General features: G+C 45.0%; 1 protein-coding gene and 1 long non-coding RNA gene across 2 annotated transcripts in view; one reads left to right on the plus strand and one right to left on the minus strand.

The window, feature by feature from the left end:
* LOC139052897 (uncharacterized) overlaps positions 1 to 671 on the plus strand; it is a 355,309-nt gene extending 354,638 nt beyond the window's left edge. The window contains exon 20 of the transcript XR_011510109.1: positions 380 to 671. The gene's annotated coding sequence lies outside the window, so the exon portion shown is untranslated. The remainder of the gene's footprint in view (positions 1 to 379) is intronic.
* The window catches only part of LOC139052900 (uncharacterized), a 79,783-nt gene that overhangs the window by 58,914 nt on the left and 2,427 nt on the right, over positions 1 to 18,442 (minus strand). The window lies entirely within an intron of this gene.

Raw genomic sequence — 18,442 nt, forward strand, 5'->3', positions numbered from 1 at the left:
AACCTGGAAATAACTTTTGTTTTGCGAGTAGTAGCGGCTGCTTCATAATTAAGCTCTAAAATACCACCACACTTATAAGCAGAATAATATTTTACTGCACCTTTGGCGCTGCCATGGGATGTTGAGCTATCATCAGCAAATCCCACACTATGACAACAGCAATGAATAGTACTTCGGTCCAACTGCCATTTCGTAGCATACTCTCTAAAGGACCCTTGTCTGTATACCATTTCTTGAAACCAATTGCTATAAACGAATGACAAACTGAAACCGACCATCTCATTGTTCGTTTATAGCATATTCATTTGTTAAATGCGGTTACATGTGTTGCATGATTTTCTTTGTACTAGAACCTTAGTTTAACACATCCTTGTTGCAGACCCGTCTCTCGCGACGCGGCTGGAAGAAGCGCATGCAGCACTGGGAGCCTGGCGATCGGCGAACCGAGTGGCCAGGCAGTCGGGAAAGCTGGCGGACATTGCCGTCCTGGCCATCAGGAAAGCGGACGGACGTCAGAAGGTGCAGGAGCTGCAAACTGCTGTGCAAGGCCTCCACGACTTGTGAGGGGCGTAGCCCTTCAGTGTGTGTGTGTGTGTGTGTGTGTGTGTGTGTGTGTGTGTGTGTGTGTGTGTGTGTGTGTGTGTGTGTGTGTGTGTGTGTGTGTGTGTGTGTGTGTGTGTGTGTGTGTGTGTGTGTGTGTGTGCTGTTGTGTGTGAGTATGTGCGCGCGTGTGTGTGTGTGAGCGTGTGCGCGCGTGTGTGTGTGCGCGTGCGTGTGTGCGTGCGTGCGGTTGTGTGTGTGTGTGCGTGGGTACATGTGTGTGTGGGTGGGTGAGTGTGTGCGTGCGTGTGTGGTGGGGGGGAGTGCATGGAACCGCGATGAACTGGAGACTCCAACTACGTGGGTCCTGTGTCAGATATGCTCGAGCACTACCCCGAGGGCTGTCACCGCCTCGTCAACATCCGCTCGTGCAAGAATCCCGTAACCAGAATGAGCGTCTTTTGGCTCACTTGCGGGGCGGCTGCAAGTCGGACGTGCTGGCCACGAACCAGGTGCGTATGTCGTCCGCTAGCGGCGGCCCCGACGCCGACGGTTCTCTCTCCACGCTGCTGAGCAAGATGGACAACCTGGAGAACGGTCTGACGAGGACAAATAACTTCGAAGAAGTGCTGCGCGAACGGATTAGCGTCGCTGCGCTGCCACCACCGGTTCTCATGACGAAGTCACAGGGACGACAACTCATTGACGGCCGGACACCACCACTGCGGTAGACACTACCACACAGGCCAGCGGAGAACGACAGCAGCCCGACGTCGTGTCGGCTTCTTCGACGTCTCCATCCGAAGAAAACGCTACGCCAGTAGCCAACCGTGACGCCGCGGTGGCAGACTCCCCGAACCAATCGAGAGATCAGTCGCCCTCTCAGCCTCTCATGAAAGGCCTCAATGGTGAGCCCGAGGCTGTAGTCGAGTCAACGACGCCTTCAGATGCTTCTGAAGGGCAGCCCAGACCAGAACCGAAAGCCTTTTTCACTCACGTCTGGGTGACCAAACCCCTCCGCAAGTACCGTAACGCGCCGCTGCAGGTCTTCACGAGCAACGTACTCACTGTGGGCGAAAAGGGGTACAGGATGAGGCTGCAAGGCAAGTTCCACGACCTGTCTTCACCTGTCTTCACCTCGGACTCTACATGAGGATTGTCAGGGGTCCCAACGACGCCTACCTCGAATGGCCGTAAAACCGCAAGTGCTCCTTCGTGCTCCTCCACCATAAGCAGCACCCCAGAGACGTAAGCTACGACGCTTTTTGGCTAAATGAACGTCCAGAAAAGGCAGCCTGCGGTCAACACGGTTCTGAAGCGGCCGAAAAAGGATAACGACAGCATCGGCCTTGACAGGTGTCTGTCGGTCGCGGAAACGCTGCAGAGTGTCAAGAACAACGAATTGTCAAGAACAACGAATGCAGGGTGCGCTTCATTGTTGAGTGAAGTGCTCACCACCTTTTGCGAAGCAAGACCTGTCGGGATACGACAGACTTGCTTTCAGCATTTGTACTCTTTTCTCGAGAGCGGTGATGAAGCATTTTTAGCACACATCCATCCTTTTTTTGTTGTTGCTGCCTTGTCATCGGTCGCATGTCGAGAGCATCATATTGTTTTATTTGGTTGTTGGAATGAATGAATATGGCGACTAATGTTGAGTGAATTGCTAATGGTGTTGCTTGCTCTGTCTTTGCCATCGAAAGCACTGACACACCAGACGTTGCACCAAAGCAGATGAAATGATGTAGAAGTTAGGCGGCAGGGAGGCACTGCTAGTTCAGAAGCTTTTTTTCCTTTCTTTTACTGTTTCATTATTTCTTTCCTAACTGATCGCCTGAACAAGACTTGCAGATTCAGAGCCATCAGCATAGTGGCTAGACTTGCGAGCATGTGGTAAAAGAATTGATTATCTGTAAGCTTAGTTAGATGCACAAGTTGAAATGTTCGGCCCTCCATGGGTTTTTGCTGTGGTACCTTTCGTCAGTCGTTTTATGTGTTTATCACCACCACCTCGTGCAGTGGATGTTCTACGGGAACAAGTTGCAAGACGAAGTTTCACTGCTAGACTAATTCTGTTGTGAGCTTGATTTTATAGTTGAACGAGGTAGCAGGCTCAATTGAACACATCGCTTGCACTGATGTCGCTGCCACCGTTCTGGCAAAACATTTGTACGCACTCGTCTTATTCTCTCTTCTTCGGTAGTGCAGAAGAGGCTGAGTGCCTCACCCAAATGGTGGAAGCGACATTACGTACAAGCCTTCTTTTATACATGTCATCATTTTGGAGGTTGCAGGCAAATATGGATTGATGCACAAGTTGAAATGTTCGGCCTTCCACGGGTTTTTGCTGTGGGTTTTGAGTAAGGTGGATCACTCTCTGGTTATGAAAACGTGAGCTTATGTTTGGACACTGGATCTCAGTGGTTTGCTTGCCATATAGTAAAGTAAGCACCTTTCTTCAGTGGAGTAATTGGGCCAAATGATGTCACCATCATGTCTTGCGCTTATCTTACCTATATGGGAAACTAAAAACAATATAAATATTACATTGAACGAATCAGCATAATTGTGGGCTTGGGCATTCGTTGCATCAACCCTATTGATCAACGTTTGCTGTATCCTGTGACAGCTAAGGTGGCATTGGCACATGACATCACCAAACGTCACTGATGGGCTCTTGGGATTTATTGGCGCCAGGCTTGGTGCCTTGTTGTGCAAATGCCAACTGTTGTTTCAGTGTTTGTTCGTGCTGTCATCATCTTTGATGCAAAAAATTCTATGCAGCAGTATTAAATTTCACCATGTTTTGGCTCATGAACTAGGCATTGTCTGTCTTGCTTCTCTGACAGAGAGTGAAGGGTGCCATCACTATACCAGAACTGTGGCCTCAAGATTGTGTTTGTGTTCTATTGTGTGGTGTATATAATACCTCTAATTGCAGAGGCCATGCCAGAGAGTTCCAGTAATTTAGACGAAACATTTCTGAAGAACTTCTTGACATGTGCCACCATAACAACACTTTCCTGCAGGTTGCATTCTCTCACGTATATGCTTTCCATCATTTTCATTCTACTTTCCATATGTTTTCACTGCACAAGGGACCGAAAAGCAACTCTGTAACTCAAACATCAGCTACACATTTTGCGCTGAAGTAAATGCTGTGAGTTGTATTCCCCGACGATCACTTTCAAAGTGTACTAAAAGTGTGAGACGGGACAGGAACATTCTCCTGTGTTTCACATTGTTAGAATACTGCAAGTTTGTACCAACTAAGCAAAATCAATCGATGACGTTCTTGAAGGTATCATTTTCAATTTGCATTCATTGAAGAAACTGCAGCCAGACGAATGCCTGTTTTTTCACTTAGGTGTTGTGTTGCTTGTTACATCGCAGAGAAGTTACAACCCAAAGTGGTCTACCGTGGGTACGGCCTGAGCTGTGTTGCTGTCTTACCTTGGTAAAACTTTATTTTTCCGCAGAATTTCAAATCGCGCAGATGAATCTCTTTTCTTGTTTCTTTTCCTTCCACTTTTTAAATATTTTTTTCAGCTGCATGGTGCATCTGGCGCTTCATTTGTTGTCTGTTTGCCCTGTTTTTAGTTCCTTTGCTTTGAACCATAAGCATGTGGTGCTAAAGTATCACTTACTTTTGCATCTGTCTGTTCATTGCACCTGTGAATTGGCAGTGCCACAAGAGGACTGCTTTGTTTTAATGAGGCCAAATAAAAGCACAAGGAATGCACCTGTCTCGCATTTGTCTAGTACAAAAAAACAAGCCTTCTGCACAAAAACGAATTTCAATAAATTCAAGTGAACTAAAACAAATTGACACAATCGACACTAAATGAAACCTAGGAAGAGCCACTGATTTATGAACACATCGTAGTAGCGGGTGGTGCTTAAATATTGGCACCTAGTGAATGTCTATTGAAATCAGTTATTTGAATTGCTGTTTGGAACAAACAGCCACTGTTTGATATTAAGATTACTTATTAAATGTACACCTTTTCAGTAGGAGTGAAAGGCCTCTGCAGTTCATGAAAAGAAGCAATGAACCATCTATATGAAACATGGACTTGTTTCCATCAGAGAACATGAACCAAAAGCTTGGCATGTCATCCCAAGTGTACTGTTTCCGTTGCCATTACTTCTACGTGAAAGGAAAAGTAGTACAGTTCTCTTAGTAGGGGTGATGGCGGAACCATCCAGTTCAGCCTGGAATTTCAGGCCAGCAGTTGCTCCACTTATAGCGCCCCTTTCTGGGTATATAGTTGATGACCATGTGTGAAAGTCCACCTATTGAAACTCAAGCAGAAGAAGCAATTTTTATCTTTAGATCAACCTGGTGGTTTTCTGTAAACACTAGGCATTGTATTATTTATTATTTATTTATTATTAGCTCTAAGGCCCTAGTGCGTGGTATTACATGAGGGATGGGCGACCACTTCAGTGGAATGTGGACTCAATGGCAGCATTCAAATGATGCCATTATGATGCCATAAAACTGAGAGCCAACGGCGCGCCGACTTCAGTGGGCTTGGTGGCACCATCCGAGACGCAATGCTCAAACCTTTGTTCGTCTTCATACAGGTGTTCGTGCAAGGGCAAGTGCGCATCGGCGATGGCCTTCCAATACTGATTGAACATCTTCCTTCGACAACGTCATCAGTGCCATGCCTACACGTGCCCTACGCTGCGCTGATTCCGCACGTTATCGAGTCGACTGACTCACCACCCGAGGCATCATGGGAGGTGGACCGTCCCTTCTGCGCACCGGCGACGACAGCGACGATGTCGAGACCGTATAAAACTGAGAGCCAACGGCGCGCCGACTTCAGTGGGCTTGGTGGCACCATCCGAGACGCAATGCTCAAACCTTTGTTCCTCTTCATACAGGTTGGTGATAAATGGTCCTTTTCTAAATGCTTGACAACCAGCTCTGTTGGGTTAGTGGTGCTGCCAAGCCCCGGCTGTCTTTTCCGCTGTTACTGTGAATCATTGCATGTTGTGCGTTTGCTATTACAACTGAGTGGAGATGTGGAGGAAAATCCGGGGCCTAAGATTGACGAAGTTCTTAAAGTGGTTACTGAAATTCAGGCCTCTCAAACGCTTCTTCAGACCGGGTTACTTAATGTGCAGACTAGGCTGACAGAAATTGAAGGAGCACTCGCATCACTTAAACTATACCAGGAGAAGGTTGATAAGTGTGAAGTAGCAATTACGGCCGTACAGAAAGAAGTGTCACACATGGCCAAAAAACTGGATGATCTAGAAAATCGGAGCCGCCGCAATAACGTTGTCATCTTTGGTCTAAAGGAAGACAATGATGAAACTAATACATCCTTGGCAAAACATGTCACGGAGAGCATATTTAAAGAAAAGCTAGGGGTAGAGGTGCGATCACTCGAACGCATTCATCGCATTGGTAGAAAGACTAAGAACAAAGAACGACCAGTAATACTACACTTGTATGACTTCTCTGAAAAAGCTGCCGTCCTTCGTAACTGTTTCAAACTGGAAACCAATACCATATCTATTTCTGAGGATTTTTCGCCAGCTGTTCGGGAAGTGCGAAAAAAATTGTGGCAGTCGTCGCAGGTTGATCGCGCGAAAGGTGAAAAGGTGAGCCTTCGGTTTGATAAAATGAAGATTGGCAACAGCTGGTACGCGTGGGACGGCGAGAAAAATAGAAGAACGGTGATTAAGCGTGCACATGTTGACGATGACGCTGTTCCGCCCGGAAATGATAAATGACCGCAAAACACAAGCCCCTTGACACTATTGTGCCTTAATGCACGTAGCATTGTGAACAAAAGAGAAAAATTAGAAGAAAATGTCTTGTTGTACGTCCCTGACATCATGGTAATTACCGAAACCTGGCTGCACCCCGACATTCATGACTCTGAAGTAGCTCCAGTGGCTTATAGCCTCCTTCGCACAGACCGTGACGGTCGCGGTGGGGGCGTAGCCCTAGTAATAAAAAATAGCGTTTTATTTCACAAACACGAGGGCATACCTGGTCATGAAAGCATCTGGTGTACCGTTAACGTGTGCGGAATGTCTATTCTGATAGGTGGTGTGTACAGGCGTCCTAACGCTTCCGTCGAATACATGATGCAATTGCACGATTTCCTCCACACCAAGGTAAATGCCAGAACCAAGCTGATATTAACCGGCGATTTCAATCTGGCAGGAATAGACTGGGATAACCTAACGTTTGGGGCTAGGGAAAAGGAAAGCTGTGACCAACTGCTGAAAATAATGTTTAGCTTCTCATTATCGCAGCTAGTTAACCATCCAACAAGGCAGCAGGGAGGCGTCGCATCAGTGCTAGACCTGGCATTTGTCTCGAACACTTTCGAACCAGAAATTAGCATAGAAGATGGTATTTCTGATCACAAAATGATTTTGTTGACCTTTTCTGGGCTGACGTCACAGGCGGGTCACCAAGATCATCCTTACACTGATTTTAAAGATTACAGAAGAGCAGATGACGTCAGCATCATAGATTATTTAGAAACTGTGTTTGAGGATTTCACACTACTGCCTTCATATGATGTTAACGGATTGTGGGAGAAATTTAAGGGTGCCATAAAACATTGTGAAGAAAATTTTATTCCCACAATACGTAAACGAACAAATAGAAAAACACCCTGGATTACCCGCAGTATCATCCACTTGAAAAGAAAAGTGCAAAGGATGCGCAGGAAAAAACATAACCCAGGGGAAATCGCGCATCTTTCGGCTGCGTTGAAATTTGAATTAAAAAAGGCGAGAGATAACTTTTTCTCTAATACTCTGACGAACTTCATGCACAATCAGCCGCACAAATTCTGGCGCTATCTGTCAAAACCTGAAAACCCAATAGTAGAAATTGAAATCGCAGGTGTTCCTACCCATGATGCACACACTATTGCTAACGCTTTTAATGCCCATTTCCAATCCGTGTTCACACGCTCTCCCCGTCCAAGTGATGTTTCGTTTGGATCTGATCCAGCGATGCCTGACGTAGTTATAGCTGAGCCAGGCATACTGAACCTGCTCTTGAACATTGACACAAAGAAAACGCCCGGCCCCGATAATATTTCCAATACGTTTCTAAAAAGATTTGCTGCCCAACTGGCTCCGTTCTTACACAGGATTTTTGCGGCGTCTCTTCAAGCAGCTGCATTACCTTCAGACTGGCTCGTCGCAAAAGTAATCCCGATTCCCAAAGGTGGCAATAGGTTGCACATAGACACATACCGACCAATTTCTTTAACAAGCTGTTGTTGCAAATTAATGGAGCACATTATTAACAAATCCATTATTAGTTACTTAGAAAACAATAACCTGATATACCCTAAACAGCATGGCTTCAGGAAGGGCCTTTCTACAGTGACACAGCTATTGGAAATTTCGCATGACTTTGCAGAGATAATTAATTCCGGACTACAAGGAGACGCCATATTCGTCGATTTCTCCAAAGCCTTCGATCGCGTGCCTCACTGTGAACTGATCGAAAAACTTAAACTTATTGGAATTGCATCTAACACTGTTGCGTGGATAGCATCTTACCTCACACTCAGATCCCAATATGTATCAGTAAACAATAATGAGTCAGAGAGCCTTGAAGTCTTTTCTGGTGTGCCACAGGGGTCCGTGCTGGGGCCATTGCTCTTTCTTGTGTATGTCAACGACATCCCATCATGTGTTGAGCCTAACGTAACCGTACGTCTTTTTGCAGATGATTGTGTTGTCTACACAACTGTTCGGTCTGTGGATGGTCAAATTAAACTAAACACCTCACTAAACAGCATTGCCGATTGGTGTGATAGGTGGGGAATGAAGTTAAACATCAGTAAAACAGCATGCATCACTTTTACACATAAAAAGGTACCTAATATGTTCACTTACAACATAAGAGGCACGGCTATAATAAGATCAGATACTGTAAAATATTTGGGTGTGACATTCTCAAGCTCGCTCAAATGGGACACTCATATTGACATCACATGTGCAAAGGCATTTAAGCAGCTCAATTTCTTACGTCGGAAATTGGCAACAGCACCATCCGATGTCAAATTAACTGCGTATAAAACCCTCGTTCAACCAATACTTGAGTATGCCAGCATTGTATGGTCCCCGCAGCAGTCTTACCTCATTGATAAACTTGATAGAATACAGCGCATGGCACTTCGTTTCATTTATTCCAGATACTCTCCATACGACAGCGTCACTGCTTTACGTGAACAAGCACATATCCCGACTCTAATATCAGGACGGCGTATCGCTGCCTTGAAGTTTCTTTTCCTTCTCTATCACGGGCACATAAATATTGATAAAACAAAGTACATTAGGCCACCCTTCCAACATTCCGAAAGAACAAATCACCGTAAGTGCATCAGGCAGTTTTCTGCGCGTTGCAACACATTTAAATATTCATTTTTTCCATCTGCAATTGAAGCCTGGAACCGTCTGCCGGAACCAATTGCAGAAGTTGACTCCATTGAAGTATTTGCAACCAAGATACGTGCACATTTTTATGATTAGGTCTGTTTCCGATTATGTACTGCTTCGCTACAACGTTGTGTTGCCCAACTGTGTTTTGGCCGTTTCCCACCACATCTTAATTGTTCGTAGCTCTTACCACTTCCCTGTATTACATGCCTTGTACTAATTGCTTTAGTCTGTCGTTTTTTTTTTCGCGTGTTATATCTTTCAATTGTAATAATTGGCGTGTTTCATTGCCTTCTATTTTGACCAACAATGTTTCGTTGTTTTGATTGTGACCCACTCCTGTATGAGCCTGTAAAAGGCTTAAAGTATTGCTAAATAAATAATAAATAAATGTGGGTATGAGTGGTGCACGGCGTCGGCGGAAAGGTCATTCCAGTCCCGTGCAGTCTTCACAAAGAAATAATGTTGGTGCGTAGTGGTCCGGGCAGGCGGAAGATACACAGATGTTTCGTGACGTTATCGGCAAGACTGATGGTGTGCTGGAATGATGGCTGAAGCACTAGGAGCTGAATGATAAAATTTGTGATAAAGACACAGTCTGAAAACATGATTCCTTATATCTAGATTGGAAAGTACTGCTTTAATTTTAGCTGAGAGACACTAGTGTGGTAGTAATAATCGGAACAAATATGGCGAGCTGCACGATATTGAACAGCTTCTAGAGTGTTAGAAAAAGGTGGTTTGGTGTGGGTCCCAAAGAGAGCATGCGTATTCTAGCTTAGGTCTGACAAAAGTTGGATAAGTTAGTATCTTTAAGGATGGTAGTACAAAGCGCAAGTTGCGCCGGAAGTAACCAAGCGTGCGATTGGCTTCTTTAGTGATGTTCGTAATATGAGACGACCAAGAAAGGTTATTTGAAAGTGTAAGGCCAAGGTACTTGCATGACTCCACTGATATTTCCGAGTTGCAGAGAACGTACTTAGCAGTACGGTGAATCCTCCGTCGATGAAAAGTATTAGTAGAGTCTTTGTAGTGTTCAGTGACATTAGCCACAAGCTGCACCAAATGGTAACTTTGTCTAGGTCATCTTGTAATGCGTGGTTGTCGGTATCAGCTAGGATTGAGCGATAAATTAAACAATCCTCAGCAAAAAGGCGAATGTTAGATGAAAGATTAGCCGGTAAACCATTAATACATATAAGGAATAGGAGGGGCCCGAGAACTGTGCCTTGGTGTACACCGGAGAGAACAGGGCTTTTAGAGGAGGAGTGGTTGTTAGCATACACAAACTGTTGTCTGTTAAGAAATTTCGTATCCAGTTCAAAACAAGGGGATTAAGGTGCAAGCGAGAAAGTGTTAGGAGAAGTCGTTGATGCGGAACTTTGTCAAACGCCTTTGCAAAATCAAACGCCTTTTCGAGATCAAGGTTAGAGCCTATGCCATTTATAAAGAGTGCTAATTGGTTATCACAAGATCACCCTTTACGGAAGCCATACTGGTTAGGGTGGAAGAAACTGACAGATGTTAGGAATGTAGCAATGTGGGAGTAAAGCACATGTTCCAATAATTTCGAACAGACGCTAGTTAGAGAAATTGGGTGGTAGCTGCTACATGATGATGAAGGACCTTTCTTTGGGACTGGGATAACCTTACCCACTTTCCCGTCATCCGGCACCACTCCTGATGATAAAGATTGCTGAAAATGTGACATAACATCTCGCTTGCAACATATTTAGTATTATTTAAGACTTTGCAATTCATACCATCGATGCCAGGTGAAGACGACAGCTTTAAGGAATCAATGCATTTCCTGATTCCATCAGAACTGAACGCGATTGCGGGCATTGTATGGTAACTGAAAAGTGGGAATTCAGGAAGTTCACCTTTAGGTTCATTCCTAAACACGGAGGAGAATGCATGATTAAGCGCTTCGGCGATTTCGTGATCAGGAATAGGCTTATTTTTCTCGTCACACAGAGCAAGTGGTTGCGAACGCTTTGGATTTATAATAATCCAGAATATTTTGGACTTATTTCGCAGAATGTTTGGTAGGATAGTCGAAGAAAAGGAGCGTTTTGCTTGACTAGGAAGGGATAGGTACGTTTTTTCAGCGATGTAGTATTTCTGCCATGCGCACTGAGTTGGAATGCCTAGCAGCGCGGTAAAGCCTTTTCTTTTTATTGTTGAGACGCTGTAGTGTCCTATTGAACCAGGGTGATGAGTGCTTTTCAGTTACAGTGATAGTAGGTATGTAAGTTTCTATCAGCTCATGCATTTTATTTTTGAAAAAAAAGTTAATTTCAACAGAACGTTCTAAGAACGAGCTGGAAAATTCCCCTAGTTTATTATTCCTATCAGTATAGCTGCCTTTGTCGTAAAGAGTAATAGTTTTTCTAGTTTTATTGAAGGCAGGAATGTCACTTTGAAACGAGGTATGTAGCACTGTATGATCGCTAAGGCCAGGTAAGTGCGTCAGTGGTGAAACACTATCGGAGGGAGAAGAGAGGATAAGTTCTAATATGTTAGAAGACTTATCATTGTGCCGCGTGGGGTTACTGACGATTTGTGTTAAGCCTTGCGTAAGACACATATTAAAGAAATCACTTTCGACATTGTTTTTTGACGTTGTTTCAGCTATATTGGACCAATTGATGGCAGGGAAGTTGAAATCGCCGAACAGCATGATGGGTGATTGGGGATAAAGCACTGTTACGGTTTGAAGCACCTCATGGAAGTCAGCTACGAAAGAGCTGTTTGCGTCGGGCGGACGATAGCATTTACCGATAACAACGGATGGGCGAGAAGCGTTGCTTATCACAAAGACAATTTCTAAGGACGTTGTTACTGTTATTTCAGCACACTGAAGACTTTCGTGTGCGCAAATCAGTACGCCGCGCCCCTTTTTGTGCGATCTGTCGCGTCGGAATATAGAAAAATTTAGAAAATGTGAAAGAATTTCTGCATTATTAATGGGCGGATTAAGCCAAGTTTCAGTAAGAAGGACTATGTTCGATACCATTGTACTGAGCGTTGTACACAGTCATATGGAATTCCCCTTCTCATGGCATCCAGTAGAATGTTTTACTTCGCAGTATGACAACAGCAGGGCCATATAAAATGTTCCATATCGCTTGCTGCAGCTGGTAGAAACGAGATTAAACTTATGTGTCCCTTCGAAACTATATTTTCATTAGTTTTGTGGCAACAGGGTGGTTATTCAAGATGAAAATGAAGGCCAGAGTTTATTTTTCATTCGCTGACGCCACAGGTATGCTGGTATGTCAGTGTAACGTGGCCAAGTTCAAAATACATTTTTTCTTATTTGTTTTTTTGGGGCAGAGTAAAAAATGCGAACATTTGAGGCTTATGACTTATATAGAATGCCATATATTTAATCTTTGCTGTTAAAAATCAGCTAGGTGCACACAGACGGCAGCACAATCGATGGCATCGCGGTGAGCTAGCGGAGTTTACTTTGGTGTTGCCAGAACCATTTTGTTCTTGCATCCTTTGCGGCCTACCGAGCCTCCTTTTGCAGTAACTGTGGCAATTTAACGCATTCCCATTTCTGGGGCACTTCACCCACTTTCCGTAGGCCAAGCATCTGCGTGTATTTGTATCGATGTTTTTGTGTATGTTTGTATCTAACCGTTTTCCTACATACCTGGGTCACTGGGTGGCCCGTGGACGAATGGGCAGTGCATTGGTCTGCGCTTAGGTAACACGGTTTAAGAACCAGCCATCGGACCAACATGGGTCACTGAGTATGCGGCAATGGGTACATACATCCCGCTCTTCAACCGACCTCTTTCGTGCCCACATGGGTCATACCGAATGCCGAACTGGGTAGGTACCACTGTTCGAAGGAGATCTTACGACATCGATTTGGAGCACTGGGTATGTGCCACGCGGTCTGTGCTGCTCTTCAACGAGCGTCCTTGGTGCCGATTTGGGTAACTGGGAATGTGCCCCCTGCAATTATCAAATGCTCTGGTAAATTTCTCCCATGAATAGTGGAATATGAATATGCGCCACTGGGTGTGCGGCAAGCGAATGAACAATCCTCCGCGTTTGCCTTCACCGACGTGCCACGCTTCTCATCTCGGTGGCCACATGTGGACTTCTCGGCCTCCGAACACGTAGAAAGGTGCCGTGCGGCAGCTGCGCTCCTCTCGCGCTTCTTTCTGAACGTGCTGATCGGTTACCCAAGTTGGTGTCAAAGAGGTTCACTGAAGACCGGTACAGACTCGGTAGCATACATACCCAGTGCTTCAAGTCGGCATGAAAGCATTTCTTCGAGCAGCTGTACTAGCCCAGTCCCGCATCTACAGTGACCCATGTCGATATGAAAGAGGGTTGAAGAGCAGGATGTATGTACACATTGCCATGCACTCGGTGACCCAAGTTGGTCTCATTCATACCATCGATGCCAGGTGAAGATGACAGCTTTAAGGAATCAAGCAAAACGTCTTCTTCATTAAGAACGCATGTAATGTAACGCATGGATGTCTAACTTTACATGAACTACAAGCCATACATGAGTCCGTTGAGGCAGCCTAAGAGGTTATCAAACATTACGACAAAAATATTCGCCGAAACTGACTTCCCGAGCGCCATGAAAGAGTTAATGAAGTCAGTGAAACTTCATTACTGTGTCAGAAGTTACATGAAACCGTAATGACTCCCCTTTTAATAATCACCTGCACTGCATTTAAGGACACAGCTTAGACTCTTTCATTGCCATCGTAGATAACAACGCACACGGCAACAGAAACAAGCACCACCGACACCTCTTGTGCTGTACTCATTAGCCATTTGTCAAAACCAGAAAAATTACATATTCAAACGAACTTTTGTAGCACTCCACTGCCGCGATTCCCGCCAGCCGGCGTGAAATTAGAAAAAAAAAGCTGGTAAGTATCTTTTGAACCTTGTTTGATCCGTGAACCAAGAGCTTTCGCTCGAGCTGGGAAACGTCCAAAACGAGATCCTCTACTGCATCGCATGAACAGATGAAGTTCCGGATGCCGTCTATGTGCCATTGCACCTCGGCGAACATGGGAGGCAAAGGCACGGCATCTGTGGCGTCGTCTTCGTCCAATGTCGCAGCGGTGGCGGCACTAGGCAAAGCCTCCTCGATGGCGTCATCCAGCGACACTTCGCCGCAGATTGCAACATTTTCGTCGGCCTCCACGTACTCAGTGAGAGTCGTGGTGAGGCTTAAACCCTCGAAACTGTCCTCGGCGAAGCCTCCATCGGCCTCGAGCGGCATCGAGGTTGTTGCGTCCCTGGCAGAGGAGGCAATCTCTCATTTAAAGCCACAGTGCTTGAATGAGTTAGCGATTGTGCTTCGCGACACTGCATTCCATGAACTGGCAATAAAATGCATGACGTCGACCACAGTGATCTTTCTTTCCGACTTGCTGCGCGCCATAGCTGCCAGCCGACACTGCACTAACCGCTTGCGATACCCTTGCTTGAAGCACTTAATAATGCCGGCATCCAGTGGCTGCAGCTGGCTTGTGCAGTTGGGCGGAAAAAAAGCAACCTTTATGTTCCTCAGGCTGGACGTACCAGGTGGGTGGTACGGTGCGTTGTCCACAAAAAGCAATAGTTTCCTCCCCTTAGCACCCATTTTGTTATCCAGCTGCTGCAATAAATTGCTGAAGAGCGAAGACGTCAACCACCCCTTTTTGTTGAAGTTGTAGCTACACGGCACCGTCTTCAAATTCTTAAAGCTTCGTGGCTTTGCATACTTTCCAACAGCGAGCGGCCTCTCAGAACCATCCTCCTTAGCACACAATAGTGCCGTCACACGCTCTTTACTACGCTTGCCACCATGACAGCTGTCACCCTTAAACGCAAAGGTTTGCTCGGGCTGCTTATGATAAAAAATACCGCTCTCATTGGTATTGAAAGCGTCGCAGGGCTTGTATGCAGCAATCATCTTCGGTAGCGACTCCATCCACTCGTTCACCGATTTAAGGTCCATGGAAGCGCTTTCTCCAGAGGAGCAGCTGTACACAATCCTGTTCCGTTTTTTAAAGCAGTCCAGCCACTCGTTGGATGCCTAAATGTGGTCGATGCCCAGACGCAATTCCATAAGGTCCGCTCAGCCTTTTCTTTTAGAATGGTGCCGTCAACGTTGATTGCACAGCCTCGTGCCTGATGGATCCACTTAACGAGAACTTTTTGCAACTTCTCATGCTTTCTTTTTCCACTTGAGCCCGAACTTGTTGGCATTCTGCAATATCACCGCTTTGTTTGCCAGGATCGCCTTAAGCGAAGATTCGGGTATCTTAACGTCCCGGACAATGCTGGCTTTCGTGGCTCCATGTCGCTTTTCCGCTTCCTCGATAATATTCAGCTTATCGCCGAGCGACAGAACTGTCTGATTTCGGGACAACGTGCGTGGCGTTGCTCCACACAACTCAAAACCTCCGCTGAACACTGGTCGCTAGGATTACGACACAAAACACGTGCGATAAGCGAAGGCCTCTCCACGCTACCTTGTAGGCGATCTGCTGCTGGGAAACTGGAAGGAGGGAAACGCTTCCGCGACGTGACGAGAGGCGACGCCGCCGAGAAGAGATCGAGAAAGTGATTGTGGAGAAGAAAAGGCGCTATTTCCGCACAGCGGGCGTGGCGGGCGACTGTTGGTGGGGGGGAGAGAAATGACCGATGAGATGAGGCAGGGAAGAAAGCTGCGCCGGAGCGAACCGGTGGAGCGGTGTCAAGCGCTCTTCATGCAGAAAGACGGAGCGAGGAAAGAGACACGCGCTTCGTGAGGGTGGCCGTATAACGCTGGTCAGGCGTAAGATTGCGTCGGATAACCGAGGTTCCTAATGCGTTGCTTCTATAGGGACTTTGCCAGGACTGCGCTAATCCGTCGTAAAACCCGGGTCATTGCAAAACCGGGGGACGTATAACCGGTGTTCCACCGTACAAGGTACAGAAGGAAAATTGGTCACGTGCATCAACAACAAATTAGCTTTTACTTTGTGCCCTTTCCAGATCAAATTGATACCCAGTTCGCTTCACTTATTCAATAAAAAATAACATAGTATTCGGTTATAAAATGTTTCCACTATTATTGTGGCGAATGTATCGTGCAAACATTTCATAAGTGGGTAAAGATCAAATAAAGTGTTTTGTACTAGCATACTCTTGCTGAAAATCTGGCATTGCACTAACATTAATTTGTCTGGTACACTTCGAATGATTGATAATCAACTGTGTATATGTTAATCGTTTTTATATATGCTGTACTCATTTCTTGAAAATGCATATTGCCATTCGTAACGTAGGGAAGTGCAAGAATACACTTTTACAGAGCACTGAAAGTGAGATGTAGCGATGACTGTCACACAGAAAAAGAACAAAAAAACATTAGCACTACAAAAAAAACCTGTAAGCTATGCACTGTAGATGCAATATATTATTTGGACAAATTATGTGTCATTTGTGTTTAAGCAAAGCATGTATGACTCCTTTTAATCGTACCACTAAGTTAGAGCTTAGTAAAATTACTAACAGCTAGGAAACAAACCTACGATAGTGTGTTTTGGCACATTTGAATGCTTATGTTCTGTGGCAGACCTCGTGTGAAACAGCAGATCACACAAAAAAATATTGGATATATCAAGCAGTTTGAAATTCCAAAGGTCATGCATAATGAACTTTTCAGTAAAGTTCATTCAAATTAATTCCTCTTGAAGAAAAAGCAAACTGGAGAAGTGTGGCAAGCAGCCTCCGATGCCTGCAGAATGGCACAAGTAGTTGAACCTGTGCCAGTTTATGGTTTAAACTAGTCCTTGTATTCAAAAGTTCAAGAGACGTGTAGTGCTGAGCATCGATACTAAATGTGGTATCTATGATACAAGTACAAATCTAAGATACAAATACAAATCACGCCTGCCTCACGCCTTTCCTTGTTTACATGGTATCTAGCGACCAGAAAACATAACATTTTTTTTTTGCAGTTTGGAGATATAATGAATACTGGTGCCAAAAGATCGCGATTTCCTGGAAGGTATTATAGGTAAAAAGAAATGGAGCTTTATTGGGTCATATTTGCCGTTCTTGATTGCGAACATCGCCTCCCAGAAATTACATAAAACGGGATCATATCAAAGAGGTTCTTCCGTATATAGTTGTAGAAAAGCTTTGTAGGAAACATTGTTTAGATCATTCATAAAACGAAAGAGGTTTATAGGCATATCTTGGCATGAAACAGCGTTCTGTGTCTAGCCCGTATGACTTTTTTATGACTCCCAATGATAATGACGGACTGGCTTGTCAGGCTACCATCACATGTTCGATGATGCTGCTTGCACATGAAAGCAGTAAAAGGTCAAGTGGAGTGCTGGTCAAGACAAACGAAGGCTTTTTTATGCTTGAATAGCCTACAATGTCAGCTATTCAAGATGAATCAAACTTATACTTACATAGTGAGTCAGCAATAATAATGCTGTATACATTATGCAAAACAGGTGTGCCTAAAATTCTAAATGCTGTTGCAGCCACAGCCCTGTCGTGCAGGGTGTTTTCTGTATGAGGCGTGTTCAGAAAGAAACCAAACTTCTAAAATAGCATGCCAAATATCAAAGGGACCGTGCTGCGACTACTGAGCGCACATAGCGGTAGGCTTAGACAACGAACTGCCATTTGCCACATTTCACTCTGACCGTTAGTTGGCGAGCTACAGCTGCTGAAGGGAGCATGTCCACAATCTGTTCGTCGGATTAGTGCCAAAGTGACAGTGAAAGATCTAGAAGACGAATGTGTGTGTGCGCGATTTTGCTAATAAGTTGGCAAAACTATCACAGAGACATTTCGATTGCTTATTCAGGCGCATGGGGAGCATGGTATGGGTCACACGCCGTGCTAGAAGTGGTTTAAGCGTTTTGAACACGGCGGAATGTTTGTCAATGACAATCCCAAGCCTAGACAACCTTCCGCCTCAACAGATTATGACCGTGCCAAGACAGTTCGTGCTGTGATTCATGGAAATCTCCATTGAACTGTTCCAGAAGTTGCTGTAGAAGTAGGCATCAGTGTAGGATCATGCCATCACATTTTGAATGACAAACTCGGGATGTGTTGCGTCAACGCAAAATTCATGCCACATTTGTTACCTGACGATCTCAGACAGAGCCATGTTAGAATCAGCCACGAGATGCTTGCAACTGCCACTGATAATCGAAACTTCCTTAAAATCGTAACAGGTGATCAGACATGGGTTTATGGCTATGGTACTGAAACAAAGGGGCAGTCGTTGCAATGCGTGAGCAAAGGGTCTTCTTGCATAAAAAAGCACACATGAATTGGTCAAAGTTCCTGGTAATGTTGGTTGTGTTCTTTGAATGCAAAGGCATTTTCCATCAGGAATTTGTACCATATGGTTATGTGTAAGCAAGGAAGTCTACCAGGGAATTCTAGCACATTTGAGGGACGCTGTGCG

This window comes from Dermacentor albipictus, unplaced genomic scaffold (assembly GCF_038994185.2).
Source record: "Dermacentor albipictus isolate Rhodes 1998 colony unplaced genomic scaffold, USDA_Dalb.pri_finalv2 scaffold_42, whole genome shotgun sequence".
NCBI lineage: Eukaryota > Metazoa > Arthropoda > Arachnida > Ixodida > Ixodidae > Dermacentor > Dermacentor albipictus.